Here is an 8,434-nt window from a genome sequence, read left to right as displayed (position 1 = left end):
GGAGGCGCGGCCAGGCAGAAGGCCCCGTGGTGGCCCCTCAGCCTGGACAGACTTGGGGGGTGGGGGGGCGGGGGTGGGATGGGGAGGGGCAGGGTGAGAAGAGATGGCGCTGCCCCCCAGGCCCAGCCCCCACCCCAGACCACCTGTTATCAAACTCTGCTAATGAGCTGCCTTCTGGGAGGGAGATGGAGAGATTAGGGGAGGGGAGCCTTCGGTCTCCAAACATCAGGACAGAACGTAGACAAAGCCTGTCTTCAGAGACACCGCTGTCTGGAGGCCCGGCGCTCTGAGCCGCTTGAAGCAATTAATTAGTGGGATCAGGGCCTGGCTTCCTGCCCGTGGTGCCAACCCCACCTGGGCCTTCCTGCTTCCCTTGGAGGCCTGGCCCCATGGGCGCTGCCTCCAGAATGTGAGGCGCTTGGCCTGGATGCAGCGTGGCTCTGGCAGGCGCTTGGGACCCCGTGGCCGAGGACCGGAGGCAGCGCTTTCTCCTCGGGCTCCGCCAGGTGTTGGCCAGCCTGAGGCTTGCTCCTGGGCTTGTCCTGGGCCCGTCCTCCCGGTCCTCAACTGGGCCTGTGGCCTCTGTCCTGCTGAAGCCGTGACCTCTGTGCAGGAGCTGGGAGCCTGGCCGCCCCGGGCCCCGGCCCTGCACAGTGCCTGGGATGGGCCTGCAGCTGGGGGTCTGAGTGAGAAGGCGCGGGGTGGGGTGGGCACGGGCCTGGGGCTTTGCTGGATGTGAGCAGACATGCAAGGAATGAGGACCCGGAGGGTCAGGCGCCCACAGGCCCTGCGCCCCGACCGCCCCCTGACCACCCCAGACCCGACCGCCCCCTGACCACCCCAGACCCTGACCACTCCAGACCCGACCGCCCCCTGACCACCCCAGACCCTGACCGCCGCCTGACCACCCCAGACCCAACCACCCCCTGACCACCCCAGACCCTGACCACCCCAGACCCGACCGCCCCCTGACCACCCCAGACCCTGACCGCCGCCTGACCACCCCAGACCCGACCGCCCCTTGACCACCCCAGACCCTGACCGCCGCCTGACCACCCCAGACCCTGACCGCCGCCTGACCACCCCAGACCCAACCACCCCCTGACCACCCCAGACCCTGACCACCCCAGACCCGACCGCCCCCTGACCACCCCAGACCCTGACCGCCGCCTGACCACCCCAGACCCGACCGCCCCTTGACCACCCCAGGCCCTGACCGCCCCCTGACCACCCCAGACCCGACCGCCCCCGCTGCCCTCCCCCCAGCCCGCGGCCCTCCCCCGCCCCCCGCCGGCCCCCACGGCCCTCCCCCGCCCCGCGGGGCTCGCTCTGGGTCTGTCGGCCCCTGAGGTCCTTGGTCTTCTGTTATTTTCTCTGCACTACTACTCGCTACTTGAGACGTTTCTCCACGTGTCGCAATGCAGCCGGCACACGCTGTGCGTGGGAGAAAGCGAACGTGAAGGTCCCGGCTGGGTCCTCCATGAATTCATTACAGGAGCCTGTCCGAAGAGCCATGGCTTTAATGCAGCAAGGCTTGCCAGTCCTCCAGAGGAGGTTATTCAAAAGGGACGTAGAGAAGCAACAGCATTCCGGGGGATGATCTGGGCCCCCAGGCAGGTTGCTGCCTCCCCTGGCTCTGCTTTCCGCCTTCTGGCTGACTGTGCCCCCAAACTGTCGCTTCCTAGGTCTAGAGGGAGGGACCCTCGACGGGTTACCTGCCCCATGCCCCTCCGTGTCCAGGGCTAATCATGTGTGGTCCCCTGGCCTCTGGACAGTGAGACCCTCTGCAAAGGCTTTCTGAGCCGTCCAGACACCCCTGATGGCCTCACTGAGGAAGACGCACAAGTGGTGAATAAGCCTAGAAAGATGCCGACAGGACCAAATCCCCGCTTCACCTTGTTAAAGCTCCTGGACAACCCTGGTCCTCCCCACAGACCACGGCTGCTGTCCAGCTGGGAGGATGGGCGGGACTCTGAGGGCCAGCCAAGGCTGCTCATCCTGGGGGCACCCAGACTGTGACCCAGAGGAACTGAAGGAAACCCCTGGGCACGCTTGAGCCTAAGTCTCATAACTTGGTGCAGAGCCCTCAGGCCATCATCTTATCAGCGGACTTATTTATGGGCGAGAAATTGGGGAGTGGGGCAGGGCTGAGGCCCCGGAGCAAGTCTACACCTTTAGACTGGGACCCTTGTCTGCCTGGATGCGCCCACCTGTCTCCGCCCTCTGCTCAGGACAGGACACCCAGGGTCTGACTCCCCCGGTCCTCTGTGTCCCCCGCGGAGTGGTCCACATGGCAGCCCTTCCCTGCGTCCTGGCCACGGTGGGGGAGTCTGTGGTCTCTGCCCGTGAAGTCTCATTTCTCAGATGCATAGCCCCGCAGGTTAAACAGCCCCGTTTTAGGAGGAAAACCCAATTTTCTTTTGCGTGTGTTTGGGAGAATGGACCCAAAGTGTGAGTGATTCATCTCTCTACTCTCTCTGCTCCTCCGGCATTTCGAGGTCAGGAGAAATGGCTGAATTAATTAATTTTGTGTTTTAATAAAAACAACAACGGTGCTTCAGTCTTTTCCCTCATCATGTAAAATGTTTGACCAAAGGGGCGGGTGTGTTTGGCACTGGGGCAGTGCTCTGGCTGGCAGAGGACGGGCAGTCACCCCTCCAGAGACCAGCTCCCCAAGGGGCAGAGTGACCCCCTGTGCAGACCAGATCGCACGGACATGGGTCCTTGAGATCCCGCCTCTCATGAGCCTCAGTGAGTCGGTGCTTTTCTCCTAGGAGCCAGGATGAGGCTTAAAATCCTTCCTGTTGCCCTCAGAGCCCTGGAAACCGCTTCTGTGGGAAGCAGCCCCCGTGCAGGTGGTCTGTTGCGAGTGGTGTGGGGTCGCGGTGTGTTAGCAGGACCTTAGACCCAGGGTTTGTGCTGGGCTGGCTGCGGCCGCTTGAGAAGAAAGACAGATGCTGTGTGGGCCCGGGCGGTCCTCCGCCCTCCCGACCCTGCCTGCCACTGGGCTGAGGGGCCGCGGAGGGGCCTGGGAAGGTAGACCCGTGGTCATTTGGGCCTGGGTCCCTGAATGAGCATGCGGGCTGCTGCCCGGTGACCAAACATGGGAGTTGGGCTCAGGAGAGTGAGACCAGGCCAGCCCCTGGATGCAGCCTGGGGAGAGCCCATCTTCTCCCGGATTTTCCTGGCACACCCTGGCGTTGCCCTGGAAGGACTGAGCCCACAGTGTGGAGTCCAGCACCTGTGCTTTACTGAAAAGAGGGTTTCTTTAGAAAAATGAGTTCATTTTTTTCTTATTACAGAAAGAATAATTGTTCACTTTAGCATAAAGAAAAAAACAACCTTTCGGTAATAATTTTGGCAATAGAACTTTAGAGAAGACTGCTGAGGGTTCCTGGGAACGTCCTCTTGACTCTAAAAACGGGCCACAAGCTGGTGTGTCTTTAGAGGTTGGATAAGGGTGTGATATCCAGAGCTGTGGCAGTCATCCTGCAACCACGAGGGCCAGTTCTGAGGACTGAGGCCACGTGAGGATAGCAGAGCAGAGGAGGGACCCCAGGTCCTGTGATGTCACGCAGCGTCTTTGCACCAGCTTGAGCTTCCTGTCATGTGACGTGATGTATTTTAAAGCCATTTCAAGTTGGTTCTTCTGTACTTGCAGGCAAACATCCTAACTGGTTACCTGTGTACTAAAATTTCCCTTCTTAGCATTAAGAGGGGATCCAAAGATGGCTCCTTGGGCAGAGAAAAGGCAACTTTAGGAGAGGCAGTGATGAATGAGGGGCCAGAGAAGCGTGGCCAGGCCTGAGCGCAGGCTCGCCGGTGCCTTTGCAGTGGGGCTCCTCCCTGTCGCCGAGGTCAGTGCAGGACCCCTACCCCCGGAGAGCCTCCCATGCTTCCTCCATGTGCTGCAAGAGCCCCGGGTGAGCACGGGGCCCTAGGGTCAGCCCTCTGGCCACCAAACGCTTTCCCACAGACCTCTGAGAAGGGACTGAGTAAGCAGAGCTATTTTTATGTCTTCAGTCATCGGAGTCGTGCTCTTAACTTGTAAGAAGTTTATGCTCCTTAGAAACTCGAGCTGCCCAGGAGCCTGGGGGCTGCCAGAACAGATTCGCCCCCAGCCCTCTCCTCCTTCCCTCTGGCCTGGGGGGCCTCGGGGGCCCCCAGCACCTGCTCCGGGCACCGCCTGCTGGCAGCGTCCTGGGCAGTCAGTCGCCTCCTCCGTGTGCTCCCGCCGCTCCCAGCCCCAGTGGCCCCGGCTGGAGGGGTGGCAGGCTCGTCCACCATGCTGGGTGTGACACCCCATGGAGGGGCTCCATGGGGGTCTGCCGGACGAGGCCCCCGACAGCCCTCCTCTGACACCCATCCCTTGCCCAGGGCCATCCTGGTGACCCTGCCTGTCCACTTGCCTCCCCCCCAGGTCAGCCTGGATGGGAGCCTCCCCTCCTGCCTGCAGAGACGGGGACACGGGGCTCTGGTTGGGGAGTGGTGACCTGCACACCCAGCAGAGCCAGACTTTGGACCCAGGCCATCTCCCTAAATGTGCATCTTTCTTGCTTGGGGTGAGCTCTGTGACCGAGGCCCTCCAGAGACCTGGGATGGGCCCACGTGGCCCCTATGCCCTCACTCACTCCCTCATTCCCTGAGGCAAGTGTCGGCTGGGCCCTCACCACGGGCCGGGCTCTGGGTGTGCAGGGTGACAGGGTGGGTGCTGACCCAGGGCTTATGACCCGGTGGTGGAGAGAGATGGAGGGCCCATGAAACAGCGCAGGGCCAGGGGCAGAAGGAGCTGCAGAGCTGTGGGCTGAGGGGGTTGCTGGGCTGAGGAATGTCTTCCCAGGCTTCACATGCACGTGGGACCAGTGACTGCAGCCTTATTTGGAAACAAGGACTTTGCAGACGTCATCAGTTAGGTCGAGGCCCCCCTGGCGTGTGGTGGTCCAGAATCCGACGGCTGATGCCCTCGCAGAGGGAGGTGTGGACACAGGCCGGAGGGAGGGCCCGGTGACGATGGCAGTGGAGGTCTGGGCTGCTCCATGTGACAGGGGGCCTCAAAGGTGCTGCCAGGAGCTGGGGAGAGGCCTGGGCCGACCCCTCGGGGCCTCCGGCAGAAACCAGCCAGTGCAGCATCCGGACCGTCAGCTCTGGGCCCACACAGTCCCGACCTGTCACCACAAGCCCAGTTCTGCTCGTGAGAACTTTCCACCATGATGGACGTCCTTGCCCATGTGTACAGAGCCCAGCAAGGTAGCCACTGGCCGTGTGTGTCCACTGCCTCCTGAAATGTGGCCTGTGTGACCGAGGGACTGTCTACAGTGTCACTTAGTTGTATTTAAATGTAAGTGGCCACGTGTGACCAGTGCTGCTGTGTTGGCCTCAGGCCTGGGGGGGCCCGCTTAGGTCCAGGAAGAGTCCTGCCCTGTGGGCCAGGCCTGTGGAGGGCCCGCCTGGGCCCCGAACTTGGCTGAGGAGCCACGTGGGGCAGGGATGGCTGGGGGACCGTTCTGTGGCTCTTGCACCACGTGGGGGTCATAATCCCTTCTTCTCTCCACCAGCTGGAGCTCCTCGGGGCCGGCCTTCCCAACCTCATCTGGCTCCAGGGCCTGGAGCATCCAGAGAAGGGCCTCCTCGAGAGCTATGCCCAAGTGCATGGGCTGGCTCGATATCCAGCTTTTCCTTCTTGAATTTACAAAGCCCCAGGGCTTTACTGAAACTGCTGTTTTTGCTTTGCAAGCTGCCCCAGAGCCAAGCGAGCGTTCACTTCCCAGGGTTAACAGAACTGCTTTAAATATAGACTCTACCAGCAGTCCTGATTGGGCAATAAAACGTTTTATTGGTGGTAGTCATTCTTTGGTGGGGCGGTTCGTCAGCTCAGACTTCCAGCAAGGGTTATGTAAGCACAAGTCCAGGGTCCTGGGAGTGGGAAGCCCGTGCTGCTGGCTTGGAGGGATCCAGGGTACTTTCCATAAGTCATGTGATTACCTTAAAGGTGACACCTTTGGGTTCATCAGGAAACCTGAGGAGCATCCAGGTACATGCAGATTACACAGGAGTTGAAAACAGGATCTCAGTGAATTTTAGTCCACCACCGGACTTTTGGTGGACACATCACATCATCTGGGGATGGGTCTTGGCTGTGGGACTGAGCACTGAGGTACAAAGGCTGTCAGTCAGGGTCTGAAGTCTCACACTGGAATGTAGGGTCGTTGCTTGCCTGGGGACCCAGATACTAGGACCTTCACCTGCATCTTAGTAATAAAGCAAGTGGGCTCAGAGGGGCTATCAGTAGTGACGGTGGGGTGATGGAAGAGGTTTTGGAGGCTGTGGTGGTGGTGGAGGTGATGGAGGTGGTGGTGATGAAGGTGGTGGAGGTGGTGGTGACGATCTTGGAGGTCATGAAGATGGCGATGGTGGTGGTGGAGGTGGTGGAGGGGGTGGTGACGATCTTGGAGGTCGTGAAGATGGCGATGGTGGTGGTGGAGGTGGTGGAGGTGGTGGTGACGATCTTGGAGGTCGTGAAGATGGCGATGGTGGTGGTGGAGGTGGTGGAGGTGGTGGTGACGATCTTGGAGGTCATGAAGATGGCGATGGTGGTGGTGGAGGTGGTGGAGGTGGTGGTGACGATCTTGGAGGTCATGAAGATGGCGATGGTGGTGGTGGAGGTGGTGGTGACGATCTTGGAGGTCGTGAAGATGGCGATGGTGGTGGTGGAGGTGGTGGAGGTGGTGGTGACGATCTTGGAGGTCGTGAAGATGGCGATGGTGGTGGTGACAGAGGCGATGGTGGCAGCAGTGGCGGTGGTCCTGGGGGAAGGGCAGTGGGCTGATAATGGAGGTGGTGCTCAGGAGGAGACAGGATAAAGGTCGTGACTGATGCTCCAGACTCTTTTTTTTTTTAGTGTAAGTGAGACCCTGGGGAACCTGCTGGTCTGCTGGACCTCACCCCTTTTTACTCTAGTGTCACAAGACTGGGAAGACCTGGATCAGACCCTGGTGTGTCTCCGTGGCCAGACCCACCATGAGGGCCCTTGCCCACTGGCCTGCAGAGGCTGCAGCCCAGCCCCCAGGACAAGAGAAAGCACATCCTCTCCCAGACCGGCATCTGCCTCCCGTCCTGTGCAGGGTTTGAGCTGGAGGAGGGCCCTGTGTGCGGGCTGGTGTGGGGTGGGGCCCTCAAGCATGTTCCTGTCCTTTCCTGCACTCTCCTGGGGTATGAGCTGCATCGGGGAATCCAGGGCCTGTGTGGAAGCTCCGGCTCACACAGGGAATCCAGGGCCTGTGTGGAAGCTCCGGCTCACACAGGCAGGCCCGGGACCACCTCACAGGTCCAGGCACACACATTTCCCACGCCCCTGACACCCTGTGACCAATCCCCACCCGAGGGAAACCCTGTTGTGACTCCCATCAGCATAGGTCAACACTCCTCTCCTGAATGTTGTGGGTTGGACCCCCGAGCCCTGCTCGTGTGGGGTCCCATCTCCAGGTGGTCCTGACAGCATCCAGTCCCGGGCCCAGTCAGGTGCGGCTCCTTCGTGCGACATCTGTTTATCCATCACCTTGATGCGCGTTTGCGTTTGTCTGGGTCTTGGACCGTCGGAGCCGGCATGAGCATCCTTGCCGCTTTCATTCACAAGCCTTGTCCCTCTGGCTGCTCTGAGGGCCACTAGGGTTCAGATCATGCAAGGACCACAGTCTCTGGCTGGCACACAGCAGCCACTGTGCGGGGGTCTGCCCATCTGATTTTTGTGTGCCTGCGTTCCTTGGCCTCCGAAACTCCCTCTTGATGGCCTGGAGTGTTCTGCTGTCAGAAAATATCCAAGCATCCAGAATTCCGGGAGCGGAGCGGGTGAGCTGAGGGATGGGTGTGGAAACACGTGTTCACAGCCAGCAGCGCACAGCTGTTTCCTCTTGCGGCTTCCCAGCCTCAGATGATTTGTTTTATTAGAGGCGGGTCGTGTTTGCTACCGGCCCGCAGCCCGGCGGCCCTGGGGAGGCAGGCGCCCGAGCACTGACTGGGCCCCCTGCCCTCTCCTGCCGTGCACGCGGCACAGCATGGTCTGTGGGCTCGGGGCTCCGAAAGGAGCAGGTCCCCTGGTCTTGCCCCTGGGGGCCTGCAGGCAGGCGAGTGCCCTGACGGTACTTGGTGGAGTCCCGTCTGCCGGCCGCCTCTGCCCAGCCGTGCCACAGGTGGAGCAGCCTGGCATCAGGGGCCCTCAGAACAGGCAGGGCACAGACACTGCCACCCTGGGGGCGCTCTTGCCTGCGGGGCCTCAGCAAACCCCAGGAAGACCCCGGCCTCACCTGCCACAGGGCCGGCCGCTGCCCTCCAGGTCTGTGTGACGGCTGGGTGGGCCGGGGTGTGGCCAGTCTGCTGCCTTACAAGCAGTCCATGTGCCCTGTGTCCTTTCCACCTTGCGTTAGAACAGGGCCGGTCA

This window comes from Moschus berezovskii, chromosome 27, assembly GCF_049115385.1.
Source record: "Moschus berezovskii isolate FMDL1 chromosome 27, NW_MosBer_1.0, whole genome shotgun sequence".
Taxonomy (NCBI): domain Eukaryota; kingdom Metazoa; phylum Chordata; class Mammalia; order Artiodactyla; family Moschidae; genus Moschus; species Moschus berezovskii.
This window is presented reverse-complemented; position numbering follows the sequence as displayed.